Consider the following 16,705-nt stretch of genomic DNA (forward strand, 5'->3'; position numbering starts at 1 on the left):
CTATTGCTTCCCTTCATTTGGAGAATGTTTCCCTCCTGGACTTTGTTTAAACCCTTGATATATTTGAAAGTTTTTATCATGTGTCCCCTTTCCCTTCTCTGCTCCAAACTATACATATTGAGATCTCTTAGTCTTTCTGGGTATGTTTTGCTACACTTCAGAACCAGTGTAATATCCCGCTACGCAAATTATTACGTCTGACATTTTGCATTACTCTATAGCGCAGATTCTCAAACTCGGTCCTCAGGACCCCACACAGTGCATGTTTTGCAGGTAACCCAGGTGTACTAATTACTCACTGACACATTTTAAAAGGTCCACAGGTGGAGCTAATTATTTCACTGTGTGGGGTCCTGAGGACCAAGTTTGAGAACCTGTGCTCTATAGTGCCTGTCATGACACAGGCACATCAAAATTCCCAGCAGCCTCTGCAGCTGCTCAAGAGGTCGGAAACACATCGCATGACCAGTATCAGGAGGTACAGGTAGTGATGGTTGGAAGTGGTAGTTGGTCGGGTGGAAGCCCTGAGGTGCTGGCTGGGAGTACTGACCTGTGCTGCTTAGGTGCCACTGACAATGGCTGTGTGTGAGCTGCATCTCAGAGACTTAGGACTGCAGTGGACCTGCTTGAGGAGAATCTGATGAGTGCAGCAGCATACCTTAAGCTAATGGACGCTGGTCTCCACTGCTGTAATAGGAAGTAGGGCTGGCTGAGAGACCTCTATAATAATAATAATAATTTTATTTATATAGCGCTCTTTCTCCAACAGGACTCAAGGCGCTTTACAGACATCAAAAACAAAGCACATAATACAGAGGATTTGAGTAATACAGCAATAAATCAGCCACACAGACACAAAAGAAAACCTTAAGCACACAGAAAGCATAATACAGGATTGGTGTAGGTATTTTGGGTAATAACTTCCAAGGATTGTGTATTCCACCCTCAAAAGGTACCAGGTGCGGCAGCCATCTTGGGCACACAGTGTAGGATTACCCAGGGTGGAATAGACTACCACTAGAAGAGATGACACAAAATGGGGGTGATTTCAGAGTCCTAAAGTTCAGAAGGTCCCAACAAAACCACCAGGTCCATGTATTTTTCATCCCATCCACAAGCATACCAGATGAGGCAGCCATGTTGGGCGCACTTCGAAGGTTACATTGTGGGAGGTGAGTCATACAAGGGCCCAGTGCATATTTGGGAAAACTGACACTTATGTAGTAGTATGATGTAGCGTACAGGGTGTATGTAGGACGCAATGGCAGGGTGTGCAATCAGTGGAGGTAAACATTACAGGAAAAGCACACAGTGGGGTGAAAGAGAAGAAAAACAAAACAAACCAACATTGGGGGAGTAGGGATAAACAATAACAGGTAACCAGTGGCAGAAGGAAAATTGGTATAACATTATTTTGATAAGATCATAGTACGGGTGGGTTTGATAATGTGCGGGGAACACTTAGGACCAATGGAGATGTCCCTGCTGAGCCTGGTCCTGGTGCTCTGCTCATCTTGAGGGTTAGGCCCAGGGGCAGACTTGATGTTTTTAGCCAGAGAGGTGGTAAGGTTGGTCCTAGAGTTCTCATGGTAGAAGTGAGGGGAGGCCATATAATGATCCAGAGTTTGTGGTTGTAACGCAGTCCTTCTGTTATCTTGTTGGTTTGTTTGCCTTCTGTTTTCCTTCAGTTTAACACAGGTATAACACTGCTATTGATTTTAGCTGCCACTTTATAACTAGCCACTTCTTATACTAGGCACTGCGGCATCATATAGGACTGGCGTCCTGACCTATACTGAATAAATAAGTCTACAGACACATGTTCATCCTGATTACAAATCCCTCCCCCCACACAGCAACCCTCCACCTTCAACAAAAGGTGTTAATTAAATCTAACAAATGTAATGTCAGTAAACCCCACCCAGTCGCTATAATTTTTTTGCATAGTACAGATATAAATCCACGAAGAACAGCTTTCTAAACTTTTAACCATGCAATGTAATGTGAAATAGTCTGCAACATTATTTACCAAATAAAACTTTAGTAAGGCAGTTGAAATAGTCTGCAATATTATTTACCTGTTGATGAGAAGGAGATACAAGGAGTCAATTTTGCAATCGATATCAGTTGAAGATGTAACTAATGACATACAGGTATAACACTTCTATTGATTTTAGCTGCCACTTTATAACTAGCCACTTCATATACTAGGCACTGCAGCATCCTAAATGACTGGCGTCCTGACCTATACTGAATAAATAAGTCTACAGACACATGTTCATCCTGATTAAAAAAAAACCTCCCCCACACAGCAACCCTCAACCTTCAGCAAAAGGTATTAATCAAATATAACAAATGTAAGGTCGGTAAACCCCACTCAGTCACTATAATTTCTCATATGTCCTAGAGGATGCTGGGGTCCACTTTAGTACCATGGGGGTATAGACGGTTCCGCAGGAGCCATGGGCACTTTAAGACTTTTCAGAGTATAGATGGTTCCGCAGGAGCCATGGGCACTTTAAGACTTTTCAGAGTGTGAGCTAGCTCCTCCCTCTATGCCCCTCCTCCAGACCTCAGTTTAGAATATGTGCCCAGGCAGACTGGTCGCACTCTAGTGGAGCTCTACTGAGCTCTACTAAAAGACTTTATTTAGGTTTTTTATTTTACAGGGAGACTGCTGGCAAAAGTCTCCCTGCTTCATGGGACTTAGGGGGACTTAGGGGGAAGAAGTAGGAACCAACTTCCTAAATAGTTTCATTGCTCTGCTTCTGCTGACAGGACACCATTAGCTCCTGAAGGGTACTGAACAATAGCTGCGGCTATGCACTCACTCCCACAGCACGCCGTCACCCCCCTAACAGAGCCAGAAGTCATAAGACTGGTGAGTAGTGTTACTGGAGATCTGCAGAGAGGGACCTCCGGTCATCGTGACGCCCTGGGCAGCATGAAATCTACTCTCACTGGCAAAAGGTAGCATATGCTGTTGTGGTACAGTCCTACACCCTCGCCAGTATAAAGATTAGAAATTAGCTCTGAGGGGAAACGCGCCATTACAGGGGGCGCAGCTTCTTCCTTAGGCAGCCAGCACACTGTTCAGCGCCATTTTCTCCCACCTGCTGCAGAGAAAGAACCACTGATCCTCCTCTCCACTTCTGAATCAAGTATGCAAAAAGGGGGGGGGGGGGGGGAGTGTAATTTGGGTGCTCAGTCATATTATTGGCATTATATAAGCGCTTAAGATTTCTGTGTACAAGGTACATGACAAAGGGATTTTTTCCTTGGCGCTGAGTTGTGAGCTGCCAAATTCTGTTCTGTGTTCTTCTGACAGATTTTACTGTGGGTCTGTCCCCAATAAGCCCCAGAGTGTATGTGGTGTGATTGTGCACATGTGTGCTCTTTCCCTGAGGGAGCCATTTTAGGGACACAGAGTTGTAATGTGGTGGCGCTGCCATCGCACCACGAGACTGAATGGGTGAAAGAATTACGTGATAGTGTGAATCATATCAGTAAGAGATTGGATAAGTCTGAGTGTCATACAGAAAACTGGAGAAAATCCATGGAAGATGTGATTTTTAATTGTTCTGCCTTTTCATCCACAGGGGACCCCTCGGGTTCACAAAAAAGTTCTTTTGCACAAGTAGTACAAACTGATACCGACATGGACTCTGATTCCTGTGTCGACACTAGTGATTCCAGGGTAATAGATCCAAAGTTAGCAAAAAACATTCAATGCATTATTGTTGCTATAAAGGAGGTATTAGAAGTTACGGAGCCCCCTCCTTTACCACAGGAGAAGGCTTACTTTAATAATAAGGAGAAGAAAATTAATGTAACTTTCCCTCCATCTCATGAACTGAACAGTCTCTTTGAGGGAGTCTGGACAAACCCTGAAAAGAAATTTCAGATTCCCAAAAGAATTCAGGCAGCTTACCATTTCCCTGCAGAGGACAGGAAAAGGTGGGAGTCACCCCCCATTTTAGACAGGGCCCTGTCACGGTTAACAAAAAAGGTGATTCTCACTGCGCCTGGGACGGCTTCACTAAAGGAGACGGCAGGCCGCAAGTTAGAGATTACGTTGAAATCTATCTATGTGGCCAATGGAAGACTACTCAGGCCTACCATTGCCTGTGCGTGGGTGAGTAGTGCTATTGAAAAGTGGTCAGAAAATTTGTCATCAGACATTGACACAATATATAGAGACGAGATACTCCTAACGTTAGGTCATATCAAAGACGCTGCTGCATACTTGCTGGAAGCCATGAAAGATATTAGTCTCTTGGGATCAAGAGCCGTTACCATGACAATCTCAGCACGTAGGGCGTTGTGGATTCGCCAATGGAATGCCGACGCAGATTCCAAAAGGAATATGGAGGCTCTCCCGTATAAATGCGAGGCCTTGTTTGGAGATGGGCTGGATGCCTTAGTTTCTGCGGCTACCACAGGTAAATCGAGATTTTTGCCTAATGCTCCTGCACCGGCGAAAAAGACATCACTGTCAGATGCAGCCCTTTCGGCCCAATAAATACAAAAAGGGTAAAGGTTCGCCTCTCTTAGCGGGTAAAGGAAGGGGAAAAGGTAAAAAATCCACAGCCTCTCCTGGATCACAGGAGCAGAAATCATCCTCTACTTCTGCCAAATCTACATCATGATGCTGGGGCTCCCTTGCGGGATTAAGCTCAAGTGGGGGCACGTCTGAAACTCTTCAGTCAGATTTCGGTTCAATCTGGCCTGGACCCGTGGGTCTTACATATAGTGTCCCACGTGTGCAAGCTGGAGTTTAAAGACATTCCCCCATGCCGATATTTCAAATCGGCCTTACCAGCTTCTATCCCAGACAGGGAAGTGGTATCAGCAGCAATACAAAAATTGTGTCAGGTTCAAGTGATTGTCCTGGTTCCCTTGTCGCAACAAGGAGAAGGGTTTTATTTAAGCCTTTTCGTAGTTCCGAAACCGGACGGCTAGGTCAGACCGATTCTAAATCTGAAAACACTGAATCTCTACCTGCAAAGGTTCAAATTCAAGATGGAATCTCTGAGAGCAGTGATTTACAGTCTGGAGGTAAGGGACTTCATGGTGTCAGTGGACATTAAAGATGCCTACTTACATGTTCCTATCTATCCTCCACATCAAGCTTATCTGAGATTTGCAGTGCAGGATTGTCATTACAGGTTGAGTATCCCATATCGAAATACGGACTTTTTTGAGTGAGAGTGAGATAGTGAAACCTTTGTTTTTTGATGGCTCAATGTACACAAACTTTGTTTAATACACAAAGTTATTAAAAATATTGTATTAAATGACCTTCAGGCTGTGTGTATAAGGTGTATATGAAACATAAATGAATTGTGTGAATATAGACACACTTTGTTTAATGCACAAAGTTATAAAAAATATTGGCTAAAATGACCTTCAGGCTGTGTGTATAAGTGGTATATGAAACATAAATGCATTCTGTGCTTAGACTTAGGTCCCATCACCATGATATCTCATTATGGTATGCAATTATTCCAAAATACGGAAAAATCCCATATCCAAAATACCTCTGGTCCCAAGCATTTTGGATAAGAGATACTCAACCTGTACCAGTTTCAGACGTTGCCGTTCGGATTCTCCACGGCTCTGAGGGTGTTCACAAAGGTGATGGCGGAGATGATGGTCCTCCGACAGCAAGGAGTCAATATAATTCCTTACCTGGACGATCTCCTGATAAATGCGAGGTCCAGGGAAAGGTTGGTGCAGAACATTGTACTCTCCCTGACAGTATTTCAACAACACGCTTGGATCATAAATTTTCCAAAGTCACAGTTGGAACCGATGACAAGATTGTCCTTTCTGGGGATGATACTGGACACAGAAATACAGAGGGTATTTCTTCCAGTAGAAAAGGCTCTGGAAATCAGAGAATGGTCAAACAAATTCTGAAACCAACAAGAGTGTCAATTCATCAATGCATTCGGTTGTTGGGGAAGATGGTAGCAGCCTACGACGCCATACAGTTTGGCCGATTCCATGCCAGAGTATTCCAGTTGGACCTATTGGACAAGTGGTCTGGATCCCATCTACACATGCATCAGAGGATAATCCTGTCAGCAAAAGCCAGAATTTCGCTTCTGTGCTGGCTTCACAGTTCTCACCTCCTGGAAGGATGCAGGTTTAGGATTCAGGATTGGATCCTAGTAACCACGGATGCAAGTCTCCGAGGATGGGGAGCAGTCACACAGGGGGAAAGCTTCCAAGGAAGATGGTCAAGTCAAGAAGCCTGTCTTCACATAAATGTTCTGGAGTTGAGAGCCATTTACAACGGCCTTCTACAAGTGGTGCATCTTTTTCAAGATCAACCCATACAGATCCAGTCATGCAATGTAACAGCAGTAGCGTACATAAACCTTCAGGGCGGAACAAAAAGCAGAGCGGCAATGACAGAGGTGACAAAGATCCTCTTCTGGGCAGAAAGACATGCAAGAGCTCTGTCGGCAATTTTCATTCCAGGAGCGGACGACTAAGAAGCGGACTTCCTCAGCAGACACGATCTCCATCCAGGAGAATGGGGCCTCCACCAAGAAGTCTTCGCGGAGGTCACAGGTCTTTGGGGAGTTCCTCAAGTAGGCATGATGGCATCTCGTCTCAACAAGAAGCTTCAGAGATATTGTTCCAGGTCGAGAGACCCTCAAGCAATAGCAGTGGATGCACTAGTGACCCAGTGGGTGTTTCGGTCGGTGTATGTCTTCCCTCCACTTCCATTGATACCAAAAGTTCTCAAAATCATAAGAAGAACAGGGGTTCGAGCGATCCTCATTGTCCCAGACTGGCCAAGGAGGGCTTGGTATCCAGATCTTCAGGAGTTGCTCATAGAAGATCCTCAGCCTCTTCCTCTTCGCGAGGACCTGCTGCAGCAGGGGCCATGCGTGTATCAAGACTTACTGCAGCTACATTTGATGGCATGGCTGTTGAGCGCTGGATCCTAGCCCAAAAGGGTATTCCCAAAGAAGTCATTCCCACTCTTATTCAGGCCAGGAAAGGAGTAACGTCTAAACATTACCACCGTATTTGGAGAAAATATGTGTCTTGGTGTGAAACCAAGAAGGCTCCAATGGAAGAGTTTCAGTTAGGCCATTTTCTCCATTTTCTTCAGGCGGGTGTGGATGCTGGTCTACGATTGGGTTCAATCAAGGTCCAGATTTCGGCTTTGTCCGTTTTATTTCAGAAACAATTGGCCTCCTTTCCAGAAGTTCAGACGTTCGTGAAAGGGGTTCTGCACATCCAACCTCCATTTGTGCCTCCTACGGCACCGTGTGATCTTAACGTGGTATTGCAGTTCCTTCAATCAGATTGGTTTGAACCTCTCCAGGAGGTAGAGTTGAAGTTTCTCACTTGAAAAGTGGTAATGCTGATGGCCTTGGCATCCACAAGGAGGGTGTCTGAGTTAGGGGCCTTGTCTCACAAGAGCCCTTACTTGATATTCCATGAAGATAGAGCTGAGCTAAGAACTCGTCAGCAATTTCTTCCAGAGGTGGTTTCTTCTTTCCATGTAAACCAACCACCAACCTATTGTATTGCCAGTGGCTACTGACACCTTCGCTGGTTCGAAGTCTCTGGATGTGGTCAGAGCTTTGAGAATTTATGTCGCAAGAACAGCTCGGATACGGAAAACAGAGGCACTGTTTGTCCTGTATGCTCCCAACAAGATTGGGTGTCCTGCTTCTAAGCAGACTGTTGCGCATTGAATCAGAGGTACGATTCAGCACGCTCATTCCACAGCAGGGTTGCCGATGCCGAATTCGGTGAATGCCCATTCTACAAGAACGGTGGGCTCATCCTGGGTGGCTGCCCGGGGGGTCTCGGCATTACAACTTTGCCGAGCAGCTACTTGGTCAGGGACAAACACGTTTGCTAAGTTTTACAAGTTTGACAACTTGGCCGCTGATGACCTAAAGTTTGGTCAATCGGTTCTGCAGGGACATCCGCACTCTCCTGCCCGTACTGGAGCTTTGGTATAACCCCATGGTACTAAAGTGGACCCCAGCATCCTCTAGGACGTATGAGAAAACAGAATTTTTATACCTACCGGTAAATCCTTTTCTCCTAGTCCGTAGAGGATGCTGGGCACCCAACCCAGTGCGTACTTTACCTGCAGTAGTTATTTTGTTATAGTTTTACACAGGTGTTGTGTTAAAATTATTTTCAGCTCGTTGCTGTAATGTTTATGCTGGTTAGCATGTGTTAGGTTGAATGCCATGTTGTGCGGCATGGTTGAAGTGTGAGCTGGTGTGAATCTCACCAGTAACTTAAAAGTAAATCCTTTTCTCGAATTGTCCGTCTCCCTTGGCACAATTCCTATACTGAGGTCTGGAGAAGGGACATAGAGGGAGGAGCCAGTTCACACTCTGAAAAAGTCTTAAAGTGCCCATTGCTCCTGCGGAACAGTCTATACCCCATGGTACTAATGTGGACCCCAGCATCCTCTACGGACTAGGAGAAAAGTATTTACCGGTAGGTATAAAAGTCCTTTTTTTTTTTTTTTGGCATAGTACAGATATAAATCCACTTAGAACAGCTTTCTAAACCTTTAACCATGCAATGTAATGTGAAATAGTCTGCAATATTATTTACCAAATAAAACTTTTGTAAGGCAGTTGAAATAGTCTGCAATATTATTTACCAAATAAAATTTTAGTCAGGCAGTTGAAATAGTCTGCAATATTATTTACCAAATAAAACTTTAGTAAGGCAGTTGAAATAGTCTGCAATATTATTTACTGAATAAAACTTTAGTCGGGCAGTTGAAATAGTCTGCAATATTATTTACTGAATAAAACTTTAGTAAGGCATTTGAAATAGTCTGCAATATTATTTACCGTATAAAACTTTAGTAAGGCAGTTGAAATAGTCTGCAATATTATTTACCAAATAAAACTTTAGTAAGGCAGTTGAAATAGTCTGCAATATTATTTACCTCTTGATGACAATGAGAGACAAGGAGTCAATTTTGCAATCGATATCAGTTGAAGATGTAACTAATGACATACAGGTATTACACTGCTATTGATTTTAGCTGCCACTTTATAACTAGCCACTTCATATACTAGGCACTGCAGCATCCTAAAGGTGGTGGCAAGGTGTCCTGGGGGAGGGAGCACAACTTAGCCTCTGACCAGCCAGGAAGGGATGTTCTCTAACTGTCCCTGGAGGCAGAGAGTAGCACCTCAGGATGGCCCCCAAATCATCCCCTCAGACTGCATATTGCTGGGAGTGGAGCAGCCTATGTGAGTGACAGATGGCTGGGACAGCCAGAGACAGTTCAAGAGGCTGATGACATGTGAGGAAAAACTTACACACTTTACACTCATATGAGCTGCAGCAGCTGGGAGACACTTACAGGTCTGAAGGCAGATCCACTGCTTATAGTATATTATTGCCAGAAGGTATCTGTTTCTTCATAGAGCGAATAAATCCACTGCAAACATTTTGTATTTCAGGTGCCAAAAGTAGTATATAACACCATTTCCTAAGAACTGTGACTACTGGTAATCAGAAAGAAGGCTATTATCCCCAAAGTCTTATACCCCTTTCAGACAGAGAAAAGAACCCTGTAATTTCTCAGCTTGGGAAGGGTCGACCCGGGATTTTTTTCTGTCTGAAAGGATCAACACGGGACTGAATTCCCGGGACTTCAATCCAGGTTTCTACCTGGGTTTTTCCCAGATCGTACACAGGTTGCCGGCTGTCTGAAAGGGTCCGAACCCGGTATTTTAAAAATGGGTTGCAGTTAACAGTGCTTGTTGGCTGAGCTGGTGAGGCACTGGTGATTGGCTGAGCAGCAGGGTCTCTCTGATTGGCTGAGTGGGCGTGGCACTGGCTGAGAGAGACAGCATGGCGCACTGGAAGGAGGAAGAGATCAAGCAGCTGTTTTCTGTTAGCAGTGGCGGATCTAGACTTAACTTTTAGGGGGGGGCGGTTTAAGAATTATAACTCCTCCCCCTAATCATAGCCCCTCCCACTTAGTAATACCCTTCCCGTTCGCTTCTAAAATGTCCTATTGTTGCCATTATTAATAAAATGTTGCCAGTTAGTGGAGAGAACCCTGTGCACTGGTGATACAGACTGGCGAATCGCCATTCCTTCCATCAGAGGTGGTAGAGGCTAAGACAGTAGGGCAATTTAAACATGCATGGGATAGACATAAGGATATTCTTACAAAGAAATAAGGATCAGATAAGGTTAGAGATAAAAATAATGTAAAAAAAAAAAAAAAGGGGCAGACTAGATGGGCCAAGTGGTTCTTATCTGCTGACAAATACTGTTTCTACAGCACACAGAATGAACCGAAATTCACATTATAGCACACTGAATGAGCTGTAATTCACATTATAGCACACTGAATGAGCCGAAATTCCCATTATAGCACACTGAATGAGCCGACATTCACATTGTAGCACACTGAATGAGCTGAAATTCACATTGTAGCACACTGAATGAGCCGAAATTCACATTGTAGCACGCTGGATGAGCCGTAATTCACATTATAGCACACTGAATGAGCCGAAATTCACATCATAGCACACTGAATGAGCCGAAATTCACATTGTAGCACACTGAATGAGCTGAAATTCACATTGTAGCACACTGAATGAGCTGAAATTCACATTGTAGCACACTGAATGAGCTGAAATTCACATTGTAGCACACTGAATGAGCCGAAATTCACATCGTAGCACACTGAATGAGCCGAAATTCACATTATAGCACACTGTATGAGCCGAAATTCACATTATAGCACACTGTATGAGCCGAAATTCACATTATAGCACACTGAATGAGCCGACATTCACATTGTAGCACACTGAATGAGCCGACATTCAAATTATAGCACACTGACTGAGCCAAAATTCACATTATAGCACACTGAATGAGCTGAAATTCACATTATAGCACGCAGAATGAGCCAAAATTCACATTATAGCAAGCAGAATGAGCCAAAATTCACATTATAGCACACTGAATGAGCCGAAATTCACATTATAGCACACAGAATTAGGCAAAATAATGCAGGGACATAATGCAGGGAGAAGAGGTGGGAGAAATGGGACACAGAGGACACCATCCCCACCACACACACACACACACACACACACACACACACACACGACACCTACTCATAGATGGCACACACTGGAGGCCGGGTCCCGCCGCGGTATTGGGAACGGGTGGAGAGCGGTGCAGCGTGGCGGGGGACGAAGAGAGAGAGAGAGCGTCCTGACGCGCGTACAGGGAGGAGGGGGCGTGGTCAGAACAGAAGCTGCTGTACGCGCGTCAGGACGCTCCTCTCTCTCCTCGTACCCCGCCGCGCTGCACCGCTCTCCACCCCGTTCCCAATACCGCAGCGGGACCTGGCCTCGCTCCATCCCGGTGCCGGTATATCTAGGGGGGGCGTTCGCCCTAATCACCCCCCGCTAAATCCGCCACTGTCTGTTAGAGGGGAGGAAGCGATCCGGAAGCATATCACTGGGACAGTGAAGGACGTCACAGTGTACAGCAACATTGCCAAGATACTTACCTCAAGGGAAATTGAGCACACACAGCAGCAGGTAGTGAATAAATTGAAAGCTCTCAGAAAATACTACAACAAAGTTCACGACCATAACAGGAGGAAAAGTGGTACTGCTAGAATAGAGTGTGCTTACTATGATCAGCATAATGAAGTTTTTGGCAATTCTGCACTGGTTAATCCCATTGCCATTTCATCGTCCAGTTGTGCGACCTCACGAAGCGCTACCCCGGAAACAGCTTATCCATTCCACTGATGCACCAATGTTCTATGAAGACATCACTGAGATCAGCGACACCGATCCGATGGCTGCTGTGGGGGACCCAGTCACTAATACTATTGAGGTCGATGCCAGTGGAAGCAGCACAGGGACTCCGGCCGGAACACCGACTTCTGTGCAGAGTGAGACCCCAAAGTTGCGTACGAACAGTAAGTTGTTTTTGTTTTATTTGAGCTATACTCAAAATGTATATGTTGCAGTGTGAAGCTAGTGCACAGGAGGAAGAAGGCCTCAAAGCACATATACGCTGATATCACAGCTATTTGATTTTTTTTAAATTGTTGTTTTACCTCCATTTCTAGTCTTTCATGTACCTGAACGGAAGAAAAAAACTTCTTCAAAGATGGAGCAAGCTACACGCATAATGACAAGAATCCTGGTAGATCAGCTGTGAGATTCCGATGCTGAAATGCAGGCACAGGAGGATGCCCGACGCCAAAGCTTTTTTGACAATGAGAAAGAGTTACAAAATTAATTTCTCAAGCAACTTGCAGGTATGCATGGTGCAACTGGTGTCTAGATTACACAACCCACACCCTTTATCCAGTGTATCCTCCTCACTATTCTGAGGGTCATTTTTCCAACTACAAGCATCATAGCAGAGGCATGCAGTTTATGGAAACAAACCCCTCAAATCCACCTAATGCTACTCCACAAGGCAGTGGAACTGTGCATAATAGTCCAGATGGCACAGGGAATATTACTCACTATGGCACAAAGAATAGTTATCTAGATAGCACAGGCAGGGCCGGCGCTACCACTAGGCAGCTTTAGGCAGCTGCCTATGGGCGGCGACCACTGGAGGGCGGCACCGCACAGTCAGTGAATGAGAGAAAGCTGTCTATATCATCCTGCCGTCCCCCTACCTCCAGCACTCTGCTGCCGCATCTCGTTACCCGCCCCCCCCCCTGCGCAATTGGGCTCTCGCTTCAGAGTGTTGCCTGCTGCCTCCCCCCTCCTTGCATCTTGTTACTAGCTCCCCCCCCCCCCTCTCCCTCTCCCCCCCCTTCACATTATCTGCCACAGGGACATCGGGAGAGATCACCGGCCCCAGTCTCCTCTCTTGTCTGGCCGGCTCGAACACTCACATTCACCACAAGTCGATTCAGCTGCTGCTTGTCAGAAGGAAGCAGGCTGCAGGGAGAGTGAAGGTAGCAGTTTGTTTTGTAGTGTCCCCTGCACAGCTGTGATGTCCCTGCCGCACTGTAGATCTCTTTCTCGGCCACAGTATTCACAGGTGCATGCAGGGGGCGAGGAGTCATGGAAATCCACGCTAATACACCAACAGCCATAAAAATTCCTCCTAAGGCACAGACTTCTGCTAATGTGAAACGGAAAGTGTCTCTCTCCCTGCACTCTCCTTTCTCCCTCTACATGCTACTGCAGGGGATCTCTACTGTGCTCAGGGCTTGGTGAGTCAAGTCTCTGTTGTATAAAACAATTGCTCATGCATCCTGGCAATGTATATTTTCAATGTATTATTTTACTACAGTGATATACATTGTGTGTGTGTGTGTGTGTGTGTGTGTGTGTGTGTGTGTGTGTGTGTGTGTGTGTGTGTATATACACACACACACACACACACACACACGGTATTAGACCCGGCACTCACCCTATTTACTTTAAGCTCCGGTGCTCTCTGGGGGGAATTGACATGAAACCAGTAGAAACATGCAGCGGCACTCAGAGACTCCTCCCAACACGTTAAAATGCAAACGGTGATTTATTGCATCCTGAAAGTGGCCAACGTTTCGGGGCCGTGGCGCCCCTTTGGTGATCACCTTGACAGGGGCGCCACGGCCCCGAAACGTTGCTCACTTTCAGGATGCAATAAATCACTGTTTACATTTTAACGTGTTGGGAGTAGTCTCTGAGTGCCGCTGCATGTTTTTACTGGATATATATATATATATATATATATATATATATATATATATATCTCGAATTATGCAGAGATATGATTTTTTTTTCTTCTTCCCCCGAATCGATCACTGTCGCTGGCAGTGATCAGGCAGCCTGTGGCACCCGTCCCTCTTCTATCCAGCGGCTGTGGCTTGCACTGTTTCCCTCCCAGTGTGGTATAATGTGAATTTCGGCTCATTCAGTGTGCTATAATGTGAATTTCGGCTCATTCAGTGTGCTATAATGTGAATTTCGGCTCATACAGTGTGCGATTATGTGAATTTCGGCTCATTCAGTGTGCTATAATGTGAATTTTGGCTCATACAGTGTGCTATAATGTGAATTTCGGCTCATTCAGTGTGCTATAATGTGAATTTCGGCTCATACAGTGTGCTATAATGTGAATTTCGGATCATTCAGTGTGCTACAAGGTGAATTTCGGCTCATTCAGTGTGCTATAATGTGAATTTTCGGATCATTCAGTGTGCTACAAGGTGAATTTCGGCTCAGTCAGTGTGCTACAATGTGAGTTTCGGCTCATTCAGTGTGCTACAATGTGAATTTCGGCTCATTCAGTGTGCTACAATGTGAATTTCGGCTCATTCAGTGTGCTACAATGTGAATTTTGGCTCGTATCGTGTGCTATAATGTGAATTTCGGCTCGTATCGTGTGCTACAATGTGAATTTCGGCTCATTCAGTGTGCTACAATGTGAATTTCGGCTCATTCAGTGTGCTACAAGGTGAATTTCGGCTCATTCAGTGTGTTACAAGGTGAATTTCGGCTCATTCAGTGTGCTACAATGTGAATTTCGGCTCATTCAGTGTGCTACAATGTGAATTTCGGCTCAGTCAGTGTGCTATAATGTGAATTTCGGCTCATTCAGTGTGCTATTATGTGAATTTCGGCTCATTCAGTGTGCTATAATGTGAATTTCGGCTCATTCAGTGTGCTATTATGTGAATTTCGGCTCATTCAGTGTGCTATAATGTGAATTTTGGCTCGTACCGTGTGTTTCAATGCGAATTTCGGCTCATACCGTGTGCTATAATGTGAAAGGGGCACCAGTACTAGATAGTATAAGGGGTTCTACTACACGGGACATGCCCCCTTTTGGGTGACCATGCCCCCTTTTCCTTGACTTTTGCATAACCCCACTTCAAAATTTCTACTTCGACCACTGTGTGTGTGTGTGTGTATATATATATATATATATATATATATATAAGACTACATACACACACATATATGTGGGGGGGGGGGGCAGTTGACAATTTGCCTAGGGTGCTGAGAAACCTTGCACCGGCCCTGAGCACAGGGAATAATTTTTCACACAGCCCTGCGCGTAGCAGTCCACATGCCAATAAGCAGACCAGTCCTGATGGTACAGTGCATAGAAGGCCACATGCCACTGTGAATAATAGTCCAGATAGCACAGGGAATAATACTCCACATGGCATTGTGTATACTTAACCAGATGGCAAAGGGAATAATCCTCCACATGGCACTGAGTATACTTATCCAGATGGCACTATTCACAACAATCCACTGGGCAGCACTTCTTACAGACAGTTGTAAATAATCTTTTTTCTTCATCTTTTTTCTTTTTGAAATTGTTCATGTGTATTTAGTGTCAGGATCCGGAACCTTACCTCTGGCAGTTGCTCCCGCGGGTTACCATCCCGCTGGTTGGCACGGTTGCGGCGGCAGGGAGCTGCTGACGGTGGGTCCTCCTGGATGGATGTGCGGCTGCAAAGGGCCGGGGGCCGAGGGTCTGGAGAGCCGGGCGCTGCGGCAGGGATCGCTGCGGTAAGGTCCTCTAGTGGTGACACAGCATAGTGTGTCAGAGACAGAAGCTGGCTAAAGCTGTGTGCTAACAGCTAAGTATGTCTCCTGTGCTGGGGGCAGCCATGTTGGAGACCAGAATATTACCAATGAAGTTCCCAATCTGTGTCCAGCCAATCCTGCTTGTTCTCCCCTTACAAAAGGGGGCTGGCTCAGAGGGAGAGTGCCAGTGCTTCAAGTTACCTCCTTGTGAAAGATTCTCCAGCTCTGTGCTCCCAGGTTACTTCTGGTTCCCTGGTCCTGGTTGCTTTCATCCATCGGTTACCTAAACACTGCTGCAGTCCTGCTGTCTAAGTCCGTTGACACTCATGGAAGCGCTCACGGGATCCCAGGTCGTAGAGGATGATGGAGTGCCAGCCTTTTCGGTTATAGTTATCGGCTGGGTTGTCTCTGGGGCAATAATGGGTATGTGGGTCCCATCTATGGCTCCAGCACGCTAGGGATATTTACGTTGCAGGAAACCTTTTATGGTATCATCCAGCCAGTCACCTTTTGGTAAAGAGATGAAGCGGTGGTAAAGGGTTTCCAGCAATGCCTGGGTCACTTCCCTCACTAGCACACACACCGTCGATATGCCAACACCAAACAAAAAGGAGATGGTGCGATATTCCCTCTGGGTTGCATACCACCACAACACAATTGCCAGTCTCCTGCATGGCTTGATGGTCTTGCGGTAGTTGGTGCTTCCCCTGGTGAGTGCTGGAGTGAGAAGTTCCAGCAGATAGTAAAATGAACCACGCAACATCCGAAAGTGTGTCATCCACTGCTCTGGCTGATAAGCTTCCACGGTCGCCCAGAAAGCTTGTCCATGCCTGCAGTCTCTGGTCCACAATGATCGATTAGTCGTGCTGGTAAATCTCAGGGTAATTATAATGCTGCCCAAAATCAGGGCTCTCCTCCTGCGCAAATACCGGCGTTGAGTATTAGCCCTTTCCACCAGAAATTGCTCCCTTCTCCTCTTGGCGTAAGACTGTGCCAGTAAGCACAGTGCATGCAGTTGCATTAGGCTTTCATTTGCTGTGGGAAACAGCAAAAAACAGCAAGAACTCGAACTCTGGGCTGCTCAGCAGTAACTCGGAAATGCAATGATGTGATCAGTCACCACCCACTTTTCATGAGCTCATCTCTGTGTG

This window comes from Pseudophryne corroboree, chromosome 4 (assembly GCF_028390025.1).
Source record: "Pseudophryne corroboree isolate aPseCor3 chromosome 4, aPseCor3.hap2, whole genome shotgun sequence".
Lineage (NCBI taxonomy): Eukaryota > Metazoa > Chordata > Amphibia > Anura > Myobatrachidae > Pseudophryne > Pseudophryne corroboree.